Consider the following 22,805-nt stretch of genomic DNA (forward strand, 5'->3'; position numbering starts at 1 on the left):
TTAAAGTTAGAGATCTTATGTTCAATACACAACTAACAGGATCGTTAGTGATAAGGTTTATTTGAACGTTCGACATGGCTTTAAACCATAAAAATGTAATTCTGGTGCAGACCCATCCTCAATCGTAGTAAGGTTCTTGGGGTACTGTAATGTCAATGTAATGTCAACATTTAGTGGCGGTGGGATAGCCTAGTGGTTAAGGCGTTTGCTCGTCACGCTGAAGACCCGGGTTCGAATTCCCACATGGGTACAATGTGTTAAGCCAATTTCTGGTGTCCCTTGCCGTGATATTGCAGGAATATTGTTAAAAGCGGCGTAAAACCAACACAATAACAATGTACACATATACAACCCATCAAAAGTTAAGACTCGCTAGTGTAACTGTAGCCACTTCCTTCAGTCAACTGTTCTAAACTAGATTTTGCAAAATATTGCACACTTCCGCACCATTCAACTGGATACTGTATACAGGGACTCGAACTCAGTGAAACATCAGCGCCCAGTCCCCGTTTGGCAGTCGACGATATGAGACCCACAACAGACAAAACCAAGATTTGACTCGTTCTTGGGAAGGAGCTGCAGTCTGTTCGTGAGGAGAACTGATAGGGTTTCTTCCTGTTCGTGAGGAGAACTGATAGGGTTTCTTCCTGTTTGAGAGGAGAACTGATAGGGTTTCTTCCTGCTCGTGAGAACTGATAGGGTTTCTTCCTGTTCGTGAGGAGAACTGACATGGTTTCTTCCTGTTCGTGAGGAGAACTGATAGGCCCTAGGGTTTCTTCCTGTTCGTGAGGAGAGTGAGTGAGTGGATTATTATTTAACGTCACATCGGCAATATTTCAGCCATATCGTGACGAGAACATTTGAGTGAGTGAGTGAGTTAAAATTTAACGTCACATCGGTAATATTTCATCCATATCGTGACGAGAACAATTAATTTTCTACATAGTAAGTAATGGTAAACCTTAAAAAACCTGTCAACGAAGGACAGTAAAATAACTAGATTATCACAGATTCGAAGTTAAAACTAGTTATTAAATCTAAAACATTTTAACTATAAGGGACAACACAATATAAAAATGGGCTATAGATCGCCAACAACTGAAGGTAGATCACCATACTAGGGACCATGGGGACTTACAGTACATTTGCTTCCTGCATGGGCCCTAGCTGGATTTACATCATCCCCTCAGCTGTTAGCAATTGAGATATATCTAGCCATACATTAAAAGTACATATATTCTACGATTAAAAAAAACGAAACGTTGAAATTTACTTTGAATGTTTTGGGACTTACGTATCCTCTCAGGAGGACAATAATACTTTAACCCCCCTCGAGGATACAGCCACTAACAATCTGTGTTACTAATTCAAACTTCCAATCATAAAATATTTAGCTATTTACAAATCAGTCAACAAATCTAATTCTTTTAAAAATTCAACTATTTATGATAATTAACATTATAAAAAAGATCCTTCAATGTTTTGACATTAAAATACTTATCCCTTGTGATGGAACATTCAACACAGTCAAGCAGGACATGCTTGACTGTGATTCTTTCATCACAAGGGATACAAACGGAGGATCTTCGCCTTTAAGCAAATATTCATGTGTATACCTTGTATGGCCAATGCGACATCCCCGTATAATGACCTCTTCAAATCTGGACTGACAACCCAAGTAGGTGTAACCAATATAGGGTTTTATTGCATGTAATTTATTGATACCTACTTGGGCATCCCACTTCTTCTGCATCAGATCACGGATGTAAGTTCTAATGCAAGCTTTGTAATCAGAGTAAGGAATAAGAAGTGGTGTCACAGATTTGTTGAGTGCTGCCTTAGCAGCAAGATCGGCCATTGTGTTCCCAGAAATGCCAACGTGGCTGGGTAACCAACAGAAGACGATGTCGCATTGGCCAGTAGCAAGATCATTATATAATTCGATTATTTCAATTAAAAGTGGATGTTTGCAAGATAGATTTTTAATAGCCTGAAGGCAAGATAGAGAGTCAGAAAAGATTATATATTGTTTATGTTTACGATGTCTATGAATATATTTAAAAGCTGTTAAGATGGCGTTTGCTTCTGCTGTAAATATAGAGCTGTTATCGGGTATTCTAGAAGATATTGTTCTGGATCCAATGACAGTGGCACATGCCACTGCGCCACCGTCCTTGGATCCATCTGTAAATAAGGATTTATAAGTAGTATATTTACTTTTTAGTTGATTATATTCTGGTTTATATTGTAATTCATTAGTTTCTGATTTTTTAAACTTTGTCAGAGTTAGGTCAACTTGTGGCCTAACCAATTGCCAAGGAGGAGAAGAAATAAGACGGGAAGGAGATATATGGTCTAGCTCAATGCCAGCAGCAGAAAGGAAAGGTTTCACTCTTATACCAAGAGGCGGAACAAGAGAAGGCTTCTTGTTATACAGATCTTCATATAGTGGATTAAAGACACAGTTATATGCAGGGTTTGACTCATTGGAATAAAGTTTTGTAATATACTGTAAAGTTAGTTTTATACGGCGTTGTGTAAGAGATGGCTCATCAGCCTCGACGTAGAGGCTGTCAACAGGTGAAGTTCTAAAGGAACCAAGACATAGTCTTAGACCTTGGTGGTGGACAGAATCTAAACGTTTTAGATTACTGATGCAGGCTCCACCATACACGATGGAGCCATAATCAAGTTTGGAACGTACCAGTGATCGATATAGATGTAGGAGGGTAGCTTGATCCCCTCCCCACTTAGAATTGGAAACGACTTTCAACAAGTCAAGTGCCTTCAAGCATTTAGTTTTTAGGGACTTGAGATGGGGAAGAAAAGTTAGATGCGAGTCAAAAACTAAACCCAAGAACTTGGCTTCCTTAACGACTTTGATGGGAGAGCCATTTAGAGACAGTTCAGGGTCTTTATGTGGTTTATATTTTCTACAAAAATGGAAACAATTAGTTTTGGATTTAGAAAATTGAAAGCCGTTTTCAAGACACCATTTATCAATTTTGTTTAAACACAACTGTAGTTGCCGTTCAATAGTATGCATACTTTTACCACGACAAGAAATATTAAAATCATCCACAAAAAGTGACCCATCGATTGAATTACTTAAGACCTTTGATAAACTGTTGATCTTAATACTAAACAATGTGACAGACAAAATACTGCCTTGTGGGACACCCTGATCCTGCTTATAATGGTCAGACAGGGTAGAACCCACGCGGACCTGAAATTGCCTATCAGTTAAAAACTCGGATATAAACTGAGACAAACGGCCTCGTAATCCAAAATCATGTAAATCTTGTAAAATGCCGTGCTTCCATGTCGTGTTATAGGCTTTCTCTAAATCGAAAAATATTGACACTGCATGCTGCTTGTTAAGAATGGCATTCTTAACGAATGACTCCAATCGAACTAAATGGTCAATGGTACTGCGATTTTTACGAAAACCACATTGAATATTTGTGATTAAATTATTGGACTCTAAGTACCAAGTTAATCTGTTATTGACCATGCGTTCCATGGTTTTGCAAACGCAGCTAGTCAAGGAAATGGACCTATAGTTTGAGGGATCTGTATGATCACGTCAAGGTTTAGGTATGGGTACAACAATGGCATCACGCCAAGATGAAGGAAATTTACGAGATGTCGAAATGTCATCAAAAATATTTAATAGTGTTTCTAAACGGGATTCAGGTAAGTGTTTCAGGAGTTGATAATGAATGTTATCAGCTCCTGTTGCAGTATTGCGAGCTTGGTCAAGAGCAGTATGAAGCTCGTGGATAGAAAAGATTTCTTTATAGTCTTCCCCATTATCCGAATGAAAATTGACTTGTTCCTCTTCTTGCAATTTTTGGTATTTTTGAAATTCAGGAACATAGTTTGACGAGGAAGAATGTTTTGCAAATGTTTCACCCAGTTTATTTGCGATGTCAGATTTATCTGTTAACCATTGGTCCCCATTTTTGAGATGATGAATGCTTGATTTGGTACCCTTACCTTTAATTCTCTGGATCATGTTCCATACCTTGGACATCGGTGTCCGTGAATTTATTTTCGAAACATATTTTTGCCAAGACTGGCGCTTATTTTGCTTAAATGTTCGACGTGCTTTAGCGTTTAAAATTTAAAATTTATCTAAATTATGCACCATTGGGTGGCGACGGAAATAGTGTTCAGCTTTTTTCCGTGCCTTTGTAGCTTGTTTGCAGTCATTATTAAACCATGGTTTACGTATATGTGGATTTGTAGAGGATCTAGGAATACACTCATCGGCTATTTTGTGTAGTTCATCAGAGAATAATTGCACTGAATCAAGAGCATCAATTAAACGAGCAGGATTGAGTTTGTCAATACAGAGTAATTTAAACAAAGGCCAGTTTGCTTTGTTGAAGTTCCATCTTGATGATGGAGCAACATCAGCAGGAGTTATTGTTTTAAGAATGGTCGGAAAATGGTAGCTGCCACACAGGTCGCTATGGACTGACCATTCAAATTCATTTAACAGATCTGTGTGAGTGAGTGATAAATCAAGAGAAGAATATGTGCCTGTGCCAGGATGTAGGTATGTTTTCGAATTATCATTAAATATACACAGATCGTTGTTTGAAATAAAATCTTCTAGTACTGTCCCATTTCTGTTTGTATCAGAACTACCCCAAAGAGGATTATGACCGTTCAAGTCACCCATAATGATACACGGTTTGGGGAGCTGGTCATAAAGAGCCTGAAGATCAGTTTGGTGAAGAATGGAAGATGGCGGCACATAAAGGGAGCATAATGTAAAGGCAATGTGTAAAGTCAACCTGACAGCAACAGCCTGAAGTGTTGTATTTAGGGGAACAGGGCTATGTATAACACCCTGTCGCACCAAAATTGAAGAACCTCCAGTAGCTCGGAGTCCCGGAGGAGAAAAGAAGTTATACGAAGTATACTGCCGTATATCAAATTGATCTGTGGTTTTAAGATAAGTTTCCTGTAAACAAAATGCCGATGGTGTGAAATCTTGTATTAGTAGTTGTAAATCATTAAAATTAGTTCTTAGTCCTCTACAATTCCACTGAACAATGTTATTTGAGCCAATCATGGAGGATCAATTGGAGAACGTGGATTGGAGTGAGGTCTACTCCCAGGGACTGGGAAAGAGGGATTGACCTCCATCTCCAAAGGTTCAAATTGATTTTGAACCTTTACAGGGGACGACTGAGAGGGAGGCACCTCCAAATGTTGGAGGGCCCTAGTCCTTCCTCTCGATTTTTTCTTTTCCTTTTTCTCATTTTTTGATGATTTATTTGGCTGTGATGAATTTATGGCACATTCTGGTTCAGACGCAGGATCTGCTGGAGGCAGCGATGTGACAGTCTCCGTCTGGGATGCCGATGTCGAAACACTAGCGTTGCCCATTTGAGAGGTCTAAATTGCCTCATCTGTTGTTAATTGTTCATTTACCCAGGATATTGACGTTTGACACGACGTTGATGTCATGGGAGGTCTGAAAGTAGTGACATGAGAAGAAACTGCACTTGAATATGAAATTGTTGATTTGGTTGAAACTGTTACCTGCTTTTTAGCTTCAGCATAAGAAATATTGTTGGTATGCTTTATCCTTTGAATGTTAGTCTCACGTTCATAGAAGGGGCATGATTTTTATGAGGCCAAGTGTTCTCCGCTGCAGTTAGCACACTTGATGCTATTAGTGCACTCAGAGAGCTCATGTGCACCACCACAACGGGAACATACAGTGGTGTTACGGCAGAACCTGGCCCCATGACCAAACTTTTGGCATTTGAAACATCGGAGCGGAGTTGGAACATACACCTCAACTCCGATGTTAAAGTACCCAGCTTTTATACTTTTTGGTAGTGCGGAAAGTGAGGACGTAAACAAGTACGTATTCAACTTGACAATTGTGCCATCATCCTTCTTTTTCGAAAAACGCTTTACTGCGGTTACGCCCTGGTTTTTTAGTTCATTGACGATGTCATCCTCATTCATATCAGAAATGCAACGGGCCCTGTCTCGGACTATACCTCTGCAGGAATTCAACGTTCTGTGCACTGACACAACAACGGGTTTATTCACAAATAGTTTGAGTTTCAACAAATTGACCGATTGTTGTTTACGGGTACATTCCACTAAAAGTGAGCCATTTCGAAGCCGTGTAACGTCCTTCACTTCCCCACAGACACCATGAATGCCCTTGGAGATTGCAAAGGGGTTAGGTTGTAATGGCGTATCGTCTAAAGAGGAGATAACAATAAACCTCGGCCACGATTCGACAGTGTCAGAAGATCCTTCATCCGACGATGTAGATTCTACATATCTACGTTTATGTTTAGATGAACCAGATGGAAGAGAAAGAGCCATGATGTAGGAAAAGTGTTCAACATCCCTGCTCCCCACCCACCATGGAGTGTCAACAAGGACGGTGGTACAGCGGAAACCAGCATGTTCCACCAGGGTTACAGGGATGTTATACGCCAGCAAATAAATACTTGAATAGCTTTCGAATCTAACAGAATAAATGTCAGATTGGTTCGCCCTTGACAACTTTCTGGAGACACACAGAATTCAGAGGTCTCTATTGCCAGATTGGCCCATGAGCCACCGCCTTCTGGCATAGGACTCTAGGCAAATTGCAAAAGAACATTTTATTAATGACATTCATTTTAATCAATCAGAATAATGTTGAAATTGCACAATTTCAAAATGAATGGTTCCATGCGCAGGGCATGGCGTGACCAGCCGATTGGTTGAACCGGGCCCATTCAACCACCCGTCTAGGTGAAGTAAGGGGCGAAGTGGTGTGTTGGGCAAAGGAACACTGTTCCTGGACCCAGTGCCCTCAACCACCAGAATCCCGTCCTCCACCGACACAGGGGCGCAACCCACGGCCAACAGGTTGGTGGACCAAATATACCCCCGGGTCCACAACGGGGGGTTGAAGGGCGCTTAGCGTTACCCAGCACCCACCACGAGGAGGTGGCCCTTCATGGGTGCCGTTCATGAGGATAACTGATAGGGTTTCTTCCTGTTCATGAGGAGAACTGATAGGGTTTCTTCCTGTTCGTGAAGAGACACTGATAGGGTTTCTTCCTGTTCGTCTGACGATCGCAAATAGAGAAAAACATGTTCTCACCTGAATCGACTGTATACCAGTGTAGGTCAGAGGTACTGCTAACAATCTACATTTACTGTACTGAAACACGACACCCAGATCAATTAAACATTTGTTCAGATTGACAGACATATTTGACTCAACAAAACAAAGACATTAGTAATCCCTGACTTGTGTTAAATATGCAACCGACTACCATGCATGTGATAAGAAAGCCACTCATTCTGTGTGGTGATTGGCCAGGAAAGGTCACATGACCTGTTAATGTCACATTCACTGCCACTTGGTATATGTCTTTATATGCAAAATCTAAAATTAATCTCTTGAAATCATGGCATCATAACATCATTTTCAAAATACTTTATGTCAGAAGGCCTTTGAACACAGCACCCAGTTAGTATTTCTGCTCAGACCTCACGGTATGCGGAAGCATTCAATCGTCGACATTGAGAGAAAATTGAACTTAAAGTTTGTAGAAGTCACAAGAAACTCTACGTTGACCACCATCTATTGCCTTGGGCTAGTTGTAAAACTACTGATACTATATTTATGTTAACTGCTTTCATATTTTCATGTTTTCTTTACCAACCAATTCGTGTTTACACCAGCACACAGTTGGTTTATGTACAAGAATCACAGTCTCAAGTCGACCTTGAAAGATAGAAACAACGGTCTCCCAACACTGGTTAAATTACATCACGATACTCAGAACCAACTCAGTATGGTTATAGGGGCGATGGGATAGCCTGGTAGCCTCGCTCGTCACGCCGAAAACCCGAGTTCGAATCCCCACATGGGTACAATGTGTGAAGTCCATTTCTGGTGTTCCCCGCCGTGATGTTGCTGCAATATTGCTAAACACTCACTCACTCACTCAATATGGTTACAACGTACCGTATCAGCAGCTTTATGACTTATTGCAGCTTAATCTAAGTAAAACCTAGAAACATCAAGAGTGAGTGAGTTAGATTTATGGCAATATTTCAGCCATATCGTGACTTGAAATCTGTGTGCGAAGGGGCGGTGGGGTAGTCTAGTGGTTAAAGCGTTGGTTCGTCACGCTGAAGACCCGGGTTCGAATCCCCAAATGAGTACAACGTGTGAAGCCCATTTCTGGTGTCCCCCGCCTTGATGTTGCTGGAATATTGCTAAAAGCGGCGTAAAGCCAAACTCAGTCAGTCAGTCAGTCTGTGTGCGAAGGACAGTAAAAGAACTAGAATATCACAGTTAGAGATTTAAAACTAACATGTGAGTTAAAATTATATACTGAGTCAAAAAATACACTTCACAAAATGTAATTTGAAAAATAATGAATAATTTTTCTCTGATGATACATCTATGTATCCGAAATGGGATCCTTATCTTTCGACTCTAGAAAAACGTTAGCAAAACCCACTCAAACCCATCCATTCGTCGTGCAAATGACGTTAGTGCCAAATCAGGTTTTGTACGTGCAGTCGATCACGTGATCTTCGCATCGAAGTTTTCTTCATATGCACGTGTTTGCATTGGCCTCAAGAATTGAAAAAACACATTTAAACCACAGTTCTAACGGTACTTGAAATGCCACGATAGTCAAATGTGCAACGTGAACGTGCCGTTGGCATGTTGCAAGTGGGAAGATCAGTTATTGACGTCGCAAGAGCAATGGGATGTTGCCGTCGTACTGTGTATGACTTGCGAGGTCGTCTACAACAAACTGGCACCACTTCTGATCGCCCAAGGTCGGGTCGTCCACGTGTGACGTCACGAGCAGAAGACCGTCAAATTGTCCTACGTCACCTACGTGACAAATTTCTGCCGGCTACACGAACCAGGGCTGAGATGTTTAGAGGTCGACTGTCCTCACAGACCATTCGAAATCGGTTGCAGGCTGCCAATCTCCAGTCTCGACGTCCATATCGTGGGCCAATATTGACGCCGTTTCATCAACCTAAACGTCTGCTTTGGGCCCAACGTCACCTCCGATGGACCCAGAGAGACTGAAATCGAGTCGTCTTTAGCGATGAATCCAGGTTTACCCTCAGATTCGCGGACGGCAGGCATAGAGTCTGGAGACGACGTCGTGAAGGGTATGCCCAATGTTGTGTACAGGAAGTCGACAGATTCGGGGGCGGAAGTTGCATGGTGTGGGGTGCTTTCTGTGGGAACAACCGTCCCCGACTTCTGGTCATGCGTGGAAACCTCACAGCTGCTGCTTACCGCGACCAGGTGCTCACCCCTGAACTCGTTCCTTTCATGGCGGCTCATGGCCCGGGTCTACAGTTGAAGCATGATAATGCTCGGCCGCATACTGCGATGTTGACACGAAATTTCCTTCAAAACGCTGGAATCAACGTCATGGACTGGCCATCGAGGTCCCCTGACCTTAATCCAATAGAGCACGTTTGGGATGCACTTGGGAGAAGGCTTCTTGGTCTTAGGAACCAACCTCAGAATTTGCAGGAACTTGGCGCTGCCTTGCAAGAGCAATGGCGCAGAATCCACAACCACGTGTTCACAAGCATCAGGCAGTCGATAAGGAGACGGTGTTTGTCAGTGGTGAATGCGCGGGGCGGGCATACACGATATTGAACTGAGAAATTTCGCATTTTTATTCTTGTGACTTGACATTCTGTATACCAATGTTTTGGAGCGGTGGTGTAGCCTAATGGAACTGATTATGGCACTGTCAGTGTATCGAGTACATCACACAGATCTCAGCAATGAAATAATAACAACAATTTCACCATCTTACCATCTCTTGTTCTTTTATAGTGCCCTGAAGAAAGAATGTGAAGTTTCTTTTTTGACTCATTATACATTATAAAATGATATCACCAGCAACTGAAGGTAGATCACCAGCAACTGAAGGTAGATCACCAGCAACTGAAGGTAAAAAATTGTTTTTTACAAACGATCATAGTTTCAAATCGCATATATTGGTCTGCATTACAAGGGGGGTAAGCGCAGTAGTTGGAACAGTGAAACAAATGCACTTGCGGTACGTCAGGAGCGTTAACTTGGACCAACCCTCCTTGTTCTCGGCGTTTCATTTAATGTGCATACCCCCTTGTAATACAAACCAGTAATACCGATTTGAAAATATGATCGTTTGTTAAACAACTTTTATCCTAAGTGGAATACAAATCTGAGATTTAAATTTTCAAATGGCAAGGTAAAATTATGAGGATTCGCAATATTAATTTCACTTTATTTGATTTACTGTTTTGTTTAAAGTGAAATTCATGGGAACGTTTTCACAGCAAACAGATTATAGTGCTCTAAACAAATACATGTATAGCAGAGTTGACTGGTCACCTCCCCAACGTTATAAATTCGTGTGCCCTCAGGCACATTCTTTAAATATTTGAAGTGGGGTAGAAAGGTCAGATGTTTGTCAAATAATCTACCAAGGAAAATGGCTTATTTTACAACTTTGATAGGTGTACCAACTAAATTTAGTTCTTGGTGTGGTTTGTATTTTCTACATAAGTAGAAACAGTTAGTTTGAGACTTTTATCTTAATGCAAAATAACGTGACAGACAAAATACTATCTTGTGAGACACCGTTATCCGGTTTTTAATGATCAGAAAGGATAAAACCCACGTGGACTTGATACTGCCTGTCGGGTAAAAACTCGGATATAAATTGAGGCAAACGGCCTCGTAATCCAAAATCATGGAAATCTTTTAAGATGGTACATTTCCATTCAGTGTCATAGGCTTCTGTAAGTCGAAGAACATTGACACCGCAAGTTGTTTGTTTACAATGGCATTCTTAAGGAATGATTCCAGTCGAACTAGATAGGGCCTGTAAGTCTCGCGAAGCTCTATTTCCGGTACTAAGACGGTTCCCGACTCTCTTTGCGCTCGCCAACCTGCGATATGCGAGACACGGCCCAGCTTACTTCCTGTACCAGATTTCCGGTGACAAGCATATATTCATGAACAAGTTCTGGTTCCTATTTGCGCGACCGCCAAGTATGACTGTACTGGCACGGACCAAATGTACAACTTTGCTGGTGACCCCAGCTATTGACAATCGTAATAGTTGGTTCTTTTGGGGGATGGAAATTTGTTACAGGTATCTTACTGTCAACCATGAGACCTTATCGTACTAGGATTAGATGTCAATTAGACATATCAGATTTTATTATTGTTGTCAGGTTAAGGTGTTTTATGTAGTTATAAAATTATGCAAATATAACGTATAAACGGCTGAACTCCAAAATATCTTTAGCTTTCCTTAGTGAAGAGTTATTCAAGAAAACATTGTGGTTGTCTGCAATCAGATTTGCAAAGCTCATAAAAAGGTTTTGTTGAGGGTTTGTTAGTAAAATTCTATGTGGTTGAGGTGCATCTGAATTATGCCCCTTTGTGGAATATTTACATCACTAAAGAAGTGAGGTGGTTCATTCTGGCCTCAATTTCACAATGACTGTAATGTGATCAGAGATCTAGTCTCTGATTGGCTACAAGGTTTTAAGGCATATTAAATACCCTTAGTGTCCAAGCACATGGCACTTTGCATCCGGCCTTTGACAGCACAGCAGTACAGTAGCACCTGTCACAATCAGGTTAGTTTGAACGGGTAGTCTTTGTGTTTAAAAAAACTAAAACTAGAAGTTGTCATTTATATTATGTTTGAATAAAACCTATGAAATACCACAAATAATTGGTAACTTAATTATTTATAGTAAGTAAGTGAGTGAGTTAATATTGAGCGTCACATCGGCAATAATTCAAGCAGAACATGCTTGACCGTGATTCTTCCATTACAAGGGATGCAAAATGGAGGATCTTCACCTTTTAACAAATATTCATGTGTATACCTTGGCTGTAGTCGAGACCTCTGCTAAAGAAACCTGATCTTGACTCTCAGAATCTTCAGAACTTTCGACCTGTCTCAAATTTATCCTTCATTTCCAAGATAATTGAGAAGGCCGTGCATGTCAGACTCAAAGACCATCTCTCTCTAAACATCTTCTGCTTGATGAATTCCAGTCAGCGTATCGGCAATACTATAGTACGGAGACTGCCTTACTGCAAGTGACGAATGAGCTTCGTTGTGCTGTCGACGATGGTAGGATTGCTGCTCTAGTGTTGTTGGACCTCTCTGCAGCCTTCGACACAATCGATCACCATAGACTATTGTCCAGGCTCACACAACAGTACGGACTTGAAGGTCATGCCCTTCAATGGGTGACGTCTTATCTGTCTGACCGACAGCAATCTGTTGTTGTTGGCACTGAGAGATCAAAGGCACTGTAATCACATGTGGGGTGCCACAGGGATCAGTCCTTGGTCCAGTCCTGTTTGTGTTGTATACCGGATATGTCGGAAGGATAACTACAGACCACACAGTTTCTCATCATGCCTACGCTGATGACACCCAGCTCCTGAAAGCATTTCATCTGTCAGATCTATCTACGTCTCTTCAGTGCATCGCTGAATGTACGCAGGACATCAAGTGCTGGATGACAGGAAACATGCTTAAACTTAATGACACAAAAACAGAAGCAGTTCTCATTGGTACAAAGCAACAACTCAGCAAGGTCAAAACCGACACCCTTACAGTCGCAGACTCTGACGTCAGATTCTCTGATGTGGTTAAGGACTTGAAGGTGTCCACATCGACTCTTCCTTGACTCTGGATGCTCATGTTAACCGTCTGAACAGGACCTGCTACTTTTACCTAAGATCCATTGGTAACATTCGGCAATACCTGACAACTGCTGCAACTCAAGCCCTTGTTCGAGCTCTTGTTACATCTAGGCTTGATTACTGTAACAGCATCCTTTCGGGCCTCAGTTCTAAACTCCTTGATAAGCTTCAGAAAGCGCTTTGAGCATGCCTTATGGCCAATGCGACATCGTCGTCATATCTGGACTGACAACCCAAGTAGGTGTAACCAATATAGGGTTTTATTGCATGTAATTTATTGATACCTACATTAGTGTCCTACTTCCTGTACATCAGATCACGGATATAAGTTCTAATGACGGCTTTGTAATCGGAGTATGGGATCAGAAGTGGAGTCACAGATTTGTTGAGTGCTGCCTTAGCAGCAAGATCGGCCATTGTGTTACCAGAAATGCCAACATGGCTTGGTAACCAACAGAAGACGATGTCGTATTGGCCAGTAGCAAGATCATTATATAATTCAATAATTTCCATTAAAAGTGGATGTTTACAAGAAAGTTTTTTTAATAGCCTGCAGCAGGGATACTCTACAACAGGGATAGGTCACTCGCTTGCTTTCTTTACCATTTGTACTAATTAGCGTGTGCTTCGTCATGCTCCAACGCACACAGTGACGTGATTCGCTCCCAGCGCAACTTCGGCTGCGTTTAACAATACTTCAGCCAGTTTATTGTATCAGTGGGAATTTTGCAATGAATGATTGAATGAATGAACTTAGAGCAAGAGTTATATGTGAATGAACGAAAGAAATAAAGAAAAAGAACAAAACAAAGAAATACACATGTGAATGAATGAAAGAATAAATGATACGCCACGGCCATCCCTCCCCAAACATGTTAAAGAACGCGAAACTATCGCTAGGACACATGTGTTAACATCAGCTGTCCTTGTTTTAGAAAAATCTACTTTGAGACATTTTTTTTACATTAGTAATTAATTCAGATATCTTATTGCATGTGGAATGGCATGGATATTGACAGAATGTTAAGTGACACTGTCACACACCCCTAAAAAACCCAGAAAGTTTAGAACTATCACAAAGCGTTGTAACACCTTTCCAGTTTTGTCAAATACTAAAATCAACAAGAAAGAAAGAAGTTTTAGAACTATAACGCTCAAGCGTCACAAGCATCAATGGCGGATCAGAACAGATCGGTGATATGTTATATTTTTCTCACACCTCAAATACACCCTAACAATTTTTTTTTAAATTATAAAACTATCACTATTACTTGCAAACACCTTTCACCTGATGGTATATTCCCCTCATAAAAATTAAAGGTGTATGTGAAAGATGTTTTAGAACAATAACTAGAAACACTCAAACGACGCCCTGTAGTATTTCAATGGCAGATCGGCGATATGTCATATTTTTCACACACCTCAAATACACCCTTACATTTTTTTCAGTTATAAAACTATCACTATTACTTGTAAACACCTTTCAACTAAAGGTATATTTCCCTTCTAAAATTTAAACGAATATGTGAAAGAAGTTTTTAGCGATAGATTTAGTCTTTCTTCGCTGTGTACCGTTTACTGAAGATAGCGTGCTACAACATGCCGACATGAAACTTTACTACAAAGCTACTGTACTTATGCTGACACTAATAACAATTATTTGACTTAAAATGAAGTGACAGAATAGGTGACTTATCTTCTACATGCAGGTTTTCAGTTGTCACAACACTCAGCGACTGTAATCAGCTGTTGAAAATAAACCGAGCTCAATCTTAAAAACTACGCTGTCGCCATATTGGCCACACTGGTTACGTGACGAGCCGAGGAGTGACCACTCCCCGTTATATAGTCTCCCTGCCTGAAGGCACGAAAGAAAGTTTGAAAAAATGATACATTGTTTATTTTAAGATGTCTATTAATATATTTAAGAGCTGTTAGTATTGCGTTTGGTTCTGCTATGAATATTGAGCTGTAATCTGGTAATCTAGAAAGATATTGTTCTAGATCCAATCAGAGTGGCTCAAGACCACTGCGCCACCATCCTTGGACCCATCTGTAAATAAGGATTTGTATGTAATACATTTATTCATTTATTGATTAAATTCTTTTTTATATTGTAATTCATTGGTCTTAGACCTTGGTGAAGGACAGAATCAAGAATTTTAAGGTCGCTTTTGCAAGCCCCACCATATACGATGGAGCCATAATCAAGTTTTGAACGGACCAGTGATCGATATATTTTATCCAAAAAAGAAACGCATAGGCGTTTTGTATTTTAAAAATCTATTAATTACCTATTGTGTTCAAACAATCTTCAAAATATATAACAAAAGTGTTTATAACATGATTTTACACAATTGCACAAACAAAAAATCGACTTTACCTGAAAATGTTGATTTTGATGAGATTTCTTACAAAAACTCATTGCCACAACGCAACAGAAATCACCTTCTAGTTGAAATTGTGCAGCAAAGAGCATGCACTATCTGGCCATAAAAATCCATATTACTTGCGGAAATCGGCATTCGTTTTGAAGGAGTGTCAAGGTCAAATCACTACGCAACGTCTTGACGATGCGACACCATTGAAAGAATGCACGCTGGAGATGTGCATGTTGTCTGTCTCATTACACTTCACGGCAAAAAAGATTCTGTTGAATGCCATAACAAATATAAAAACAAAATGCAAATATTAACACTAAAACAGACTAAAGTTATAGCAACATTATCAGGCTATTACCTTGTTCGGGGAATGTATCCATCAATATCCAAATAAAGAAATGAGATGCCATTCATCTGCAGCTGACAAAGTATCCGGTTCCATGCCGTGTGTCTTTTAACAGTCTAATATGTGAAAAAGTGATCTATCGTTCTAGGTTTTTCACATTGGTGTATAGTCCCATTGGTCACCCAAGATAGCACACCTGGCAACTAATTGCATGATGTCCGCAATTCTTTAAAAAAAGTAATTTAGTTAGCCAATAATGAGCAATCAATCAATGTATTGGCGGTTAATCCTTTGAAGGAAGGACGTTGTTTTTACACAGGCACTTTACGACAGGGTGTATTCAGTATAGATGAGTGAATCTACATAAATAAACACTACCTTTTGACAAATCCGCTGTGCCGGATAAACGCAATTAATCATGTCATGTCATCGGTTAATCCTTTCATCGATGTTTGTTTTGATTACTCTTACTGCACTTCCATGCGCAAATTACATAAGACGTAATACATTTGCCACATCAGACCTCAATTTATAATGATGAGTATTTACTCCAGACACAATACAACCAGGAGCACACAGACAGAAATGTGTAACGCCTAAATGGGAACCTTTGTCGGGTAATCTGAGTGGTGTTACCACTAATATTACCTTTATAAATTCATTAACTGACCATCAAGTGAATGATGACAAATAACGGTATCACCCTGTTTCGTCTAATTTTTAAAACAAGTAAACAGTGGCAATTAGACGACCCAGGCATAGTCAGGGTGTTACCACAAAATAAAAACAAAGACAACATAAATATATTTCATCGTATATTTTTATTATTTATTATTTAACTGTACTTATTTGCATATATATCTCACACATATATAACATTCACATATATATAGAAATATATTTTATCATAAAAAAATATTTATATTATAGTTAGTTGCACAAACATCTGCAACTGATCACCACACACACACATGTATATAAAGCATATATATATCATTATTAAAAAATATACATAAATATATTATATCATATATTGACTTGTATTATAGTTATTTCGCCTTATTCATCTTATCACCACTTTTCACATGTAATATCATATCACCGCATCATATCAGGCATACTCTCCTGGAAGGTGTGAGACTCTATCTGTATAGTCAATTACAGAGACTTCGTTGCTTAAATGTTCGTCTTTTGCACGACGAAGACCTTGGTCAACTGCCACATACTGTTGGCGTCTTGAAGGTTTCACCACAGTTGTAAACTGTTCCCTCTTGATGAGCTGAATGAAATCAAATATATTTGGGTGGCATAGGGTGAGGGAGTTGATCTTGTGCCAAACTTCCATGTTGTTGTTTGTTCTGTGTTCATCATTAGCAAAGTGGTTCCAAGTCAGTTGGTCCCAGGCTCCCTCAATCCATGTTGTTGTCACATAGTCTATAAACTTGATAGGGGAGGAAAGACAACTGAACTATTGCATTCGCCATAATTAATCAAAGTACTGGTTAATGATGATGATTTTGGGTTTAACATCGGCTTCTGGCTGTAGCCAATGTCGCCGACGGGGTACTGGTCAAGTCAAGACACATGGTTTTTATACTGAACGTATTCTGTTAGGAATTGTCTAAACATCTCTCATATTGCAAACAAGTACTCTACACTCGAAATTCTATTTATGTTCATCTATACTCCAACTAGCCTCTCAATGTATTTAGTTACTTAATTAACTTGCATTTCCTGATTAGAAAAATAACTTTAATTAATCTGATTACTAAGTGTTTGAAAATAAACCTACTGCTTGTAATCTCTTTATTGTCAGATCACTTGGACATAAATCCCTTTAGTTAATCTAATCTCATTAGTAAGCATCTTGAGACCCCCCAAGATATCCAATAACCTCTCCCAAACAGATTTTACGGGTCAGTGACTCCACAGCTCACACTGACCCATAGAGAAATCACTCATGCCTGGTTAGACAATCCAGGTATAGTCAGGGCCTAAAAATTAGACGAACCAGGTTGTAATCCAAATAACCTGTACGTTTACCACCAAACAAGGGTTACAGCAAGAGAGTAGTAATTGCTGCATTGCATGCAAGTTTGATTGCCTGAAAAACAACAACTTTTGGGCCGACACTGTTTTGAGGATACGAACGGAACTTCATTGTTACATGAGAAATATATATAAGCATTTGCTGTGTACTTAGTTAGAAACTGTAAATACCTATGTACCTAAGTAAAATTTCAGATATATTTTGCAATGGCAAAGTGGGATTGTTTAGTTTATGGATTCAAATATATCAAATGTGTGTTTTTGATATCATAGCATACGTAATAGACATCATATTTTTACCTGATTAAATATTGAGGTAAAAAACACAGAAATAGGATCAAATTGGATCAGTCACTATACCATCCAAACATTTGAAAATCTATGAAATCCCAAATATAACATATGTTACATTTGAAAATCTGAAAAAGCCTACACTGCTGGGCTACTCTATTACAATCAGACAAGAACTACCGGGGATATTTTCAAATAACGGCATCTGCCTGGCATCCACCCTTCCTAATGTCCCACTGATAAGGTTGAAGAAATTCTGCCAAGGTGGACAGTAGCCCAGTCCCTGCGTCCGTCACGGTCGAGGGAGCAGGGGCTGACCAGTTTGCAGCTAGGTTTCGTAATAAGACTGTTGGCGAGAAACATTAATCGCTCTGGATCAGTGGCCCTTTAAGAAAACGAGGGTGTGTGTATATGTTTTACATTCAGTACAGCTGAAAAGTTTCAACCTGATTTCGATACGTATATACTGACACATTCATACACATGTACAGTTTTCACATAAATTATTGAGAAAATCTTTGTTTCCTGAAACTAAAACTAGAAATTTAAAATAGGTGTTACATTTTATAGTAAGGTACTCAATATGGGAGGCAACTCTTGTAGGCTTAAGAATGAACCTTACTACATCAAGAGTTATCTCCCTTGTGTAGCAGACGGTTTCTTTTGTTGACATGTCTACAGTATACAGAACTTTGAAGAATATTCAGTCAGGAGTTGGGATTGAGCACAAGACCGGGACAGGGAGGCCATTAAAGTTCAGTACTACTGATCGACGGCGATTTAGTCTGATTGTGAGTACGGGAAAAGCGTTGAGAATATCAGAAATGAGATGAGTAATAGAGAAAGTAGCCAACTCAGGTATGTAATGAAACCCTTAGACAAGAATTAAAAGGACTTAACTGGGTGAAAAAGCGCAGCTTTCCCTCACCACTGATGACAGATGCACAAAAAGAAAGACGTTTAAACTGGTGTAAGGCTCACGGAAATCAAGATTGGGATAATATTTTCTTTTTCTGATGAAAGTTCTGTCTGGCTTTTTCCGAACTGTGTAAACATTTGGACAAAAGATACCGTGAAACTAATCTACCAAGTTACTAACGCCCACAACATTTGGGGTGGCACATCATCACGTGGAGTGACGCCGTTGTGTATTTGTACTGGAAATTTGACGAAGGAACGATATGTTGACATCTTAAATGATCACCTCCTTCCATCGGCCCGAACAATATTTGGATTTTCCAGAATGATAACGACCCAAAAGACACTGCGGGCTACACAAAACAGTGGTTGTCGGACGAAAATGTTCAAGTTTTAGACTAGCCCAGCTACAGCCCAGATCGTAACCCTATTGAGAATGTGTGGGGACTAGGGCAGAATAAACCAAAAAGGACTTAGAAATATTGAGGATATGGGATATAATGAGAAGTGGTCGAATATTGGGATGCGTTGTCACAAGATTTCCAACAAACTTTGATCGGTAGTGTATCTAGGCGCATTCAGTCAGGTATTGATGGACAAGGCGGTCTCACAAAGTATTGAAACTACACTTAGACTGTATGAGAATCATATCTCAACATATCCATTTTAAGTAAAACTTCTATAGTTTATATACATGTACATGTATTAGATATTTGCCGAAACAACTTTCTGAATAATTTCTCGGAATACTGTATATGACTGTTATCACTTAAACTGTTAGCATTCGTGGGGTTTCCGGTCTAGTTGCCCAGCAACCAACGTCGGTTGTAGGAGGTGAATGGATCGGTTGTCACTCTCGATCACTCGGTTGATGGCATGTCGTTGTGACCGGTCGTTGTGACAAGTCGTCGTGGATGGTTATAAATAAGTCACTGGATTGTCGGGTGCAGACCCGATCATGCCTTATACAGTCGGTATATTTCTGTATGAGGCGTTAGCAACAAACAAGAGTAAAATTTAGAATTAACTTATTTCATAATTTTACAACTGATTATCAAACACTGAAACAAATCATGAATGGATATCTACAACCCTTACCTCCCTCAGTGACGGATGTCGGTCCGTGTTCACTCTCTTCTGAGGTCCAGTCTGCTCGAGTCTAACGACATGCTGACCGATACTGACCAATACTGAAGTGGTCAGTAAATGGATGCTGTCCCCAACCAATCACTGCCTGTCATTGACTCACGCGACAACACGTGACAGACGACCATGACTTGACATTTCTGTTATTGTTCAGTCTCCTGTTGAATCAGATGTGTAAGTCACTTATCTTCATGGGAAATATCACAGGTGTTAAACTGTTCAACAAACAGATTTTGTTATGTGCAAATTCCAATCTGCTTATCGAGACATTCCAGCTGCGACTTGCTTTACGTAAGGTCCGTATGTTGCACCCTGAAGGTGTGTCCGAATCCAGTGTTAGTGTTCCAGCCACAGATACAGCCTTATCGTGCTGGGTTACTGTGCATTAAAACCTGTAGTTGTAGGTTTCATTAAAGTGGTAAACATCTTAATTAAACCGACCAAAAATTGATATTCATAAGTAATCTGCTTCTAGACTCTCGTACCAATTTAGCTGACAGGCCTTGATACAACCAACACACTCACCGTACACATTTAGCTGACAGGCCTTGATACGGTAAACACCCTCACCGTACCCATTTAGCTGACAGGCCTTGATACTGTAAACACCCTCACCGTACCCATTTAGCTGACAGGCCTTGATACGGTAAACACCCTCACCGTACCCATTTAGCTGACAGGCCTTGATACAACCAAAACACTCACCGTACCCATTTGGGACCGCCTCCGTGGTGTAGTGGTTAGAGCGTCCGCCCGGAGATCGGAAGGTCGCGGGTTCGATCCCCGACCGCGTCATACCAAAAGACGTTAAAATATGGTACTTGTTGGTCCCTGCCTGGCGCTCGGCATTAATGGGTACAACAAGGACTGGTCGGCTCGGAGTCAGTAGAATGTGTCTGAGTGGGGTATTCATGCTTCACTGCGGCATGATATTTCAGTGGGCTAGCACTATAAAACCAGCTTCAGTCGGCTAGTACAAGCAGCCACACATACACATACACACGCATGCACGTCGTCATATCAGCGAAATAATCTCAAGCACAACGCAAAACCCAATTTCACCTCACCTCACCGTACCCATTTAGCTGACTGGCCTTGATACGGTAAACACACACACCGTACCCATTTAGCTGACAGGCCTTGATACAACCAACACACACACACCGTGCCCATTTAGCTGACAGGCCTTGATACAACCATCACCCTCACCGTACCCATTTAGCTGACAGGTCTTGATACAACCAACACACTCACCATACCCATTTAGCTGACAGGCCTTGATACGGTAAACACACTCACCGTACCCATTCAGCTAACAGGCCTTGATACGGTAAACACACACACCGTACCGATTCAGCTGATAGGCCTTGATACGGTAAACACACTTACCGTACCCATTCGGCTGACAGGCCTTGATACAACCAACACACTCACCGTACCCATTTAGCTGACAGGCCTTGATGCAACCAACACACTCACCGTACCCATTCAGCTGAGAGGCCTTGATACAACCAACACACTCACCGTACCCATTTAGCTGCCAAGCCTTGATACGGTAAACACACCGTACCCATTTAGCTGACAGGCCTTGATGCAACCAACACACTCACCGTACCCATTCAGCTGACAGGCCTTGATACAACCAACACACTCACCGTACCCATTTAGCTGACAAGCCTTGATACGGTAAACACACCGTACCCATTTAGCTGACAGGCCTTGATACGGTAAACACACTTACCGTACCCATTCGGCTGACAGGCCTTGATACAACCAACACACTCACCGTACCCATTTAGCTGACAGGCCTTGATGCAACCAACACACTCACCGTACCCATTCAGCTGAGAGGCCTTGATACAACCAACACACTCACCGTACCCCTTTAGCTGACAGGCCTTGATACAACCAACACACTCACCGTACCCATTCTGCTGACAGGCCTTGATACGGTAAACACACTCACCGTACCTGACATTGATACGGCTGATTCAGCCGACAGACCTTGATACGGGAAAACACACTCACCGTACCCATTCAGCTGACAGGCCTTGATACGGTAAACACACTCATCGAACCCATTTAGCTGACAAGCCTTGATACGGTAAACACACACACCGTACCCATTCAGCTGACAGGCCTTGATACGGTAAACACACTCACCGTACCCATTTAGCTGACAGGCCTTGATACGGTAAACACACTCACAGTACCCATTAAGCTGACAGGCCTTGACACGGTAAACACACACACCGTACCCTTTCATCTGACAAGCCTTGATACAACCAACACACTCACTGTACCCATTCAGCTGACAGGCCTTGATACGGTAAACACACCATGCTCATTTAGCTGACAGGCCTTGATACGGTAAACACACTCACCGTACCCATTCAGCTGACAGGCCTTGATACGGTAAACACACCATGCTCATTTAGCTGACAGGCCTTGATACGGTAAACACACTCACCGTACCCATTTAGCTGACAGGCCTTGATACGGTAAACACACTCACCGTACCCATTCAGCTGACAAGCCTTGATACGGTAAACACACCATACTCATTTAGCTGACAGGTCTTGATACAACCAACACACTCACCGTACCCATTTAGCTGACAGGTCTTGATACAACCAACACACTCACCGTACCCATTTAGCTGACAGGCCTTGATACAACCAACACACTCACCGTACCCATTTAGCTGACAGGCCTTGATACAACCAAGACACTCACTGTACCCATTCAGCTGAGAGGCCTTGATACGGTAAACATACTCACGTACCCATTCAACTGACAGGCCTTAATACGGTAAACACACTCACCGTACCCATACAGCTGACAGGCCTTGATACGGTAAACACACTCACCGTACCCATTTAGTTGACTGGACTTGATACCGCCATCCCTT

The sequence above is a fragment of the Haliotis rubra genome, unplaced genomic scaffold (assembly GCF_003918875.1).
Source record: "Haliotis rubra isolate DU_JTF1 unplaced genomic scaffold, ASM391887v1 Scf288, whole genome shotgun sequence".
Taxonomy (NCBI): domain Eukaryota; kingdom Metazoa; phylum Mollusca; class Gastropoda; order Lepetellida; family Haliotidae; genus Haliotis; species Haliotis rubra.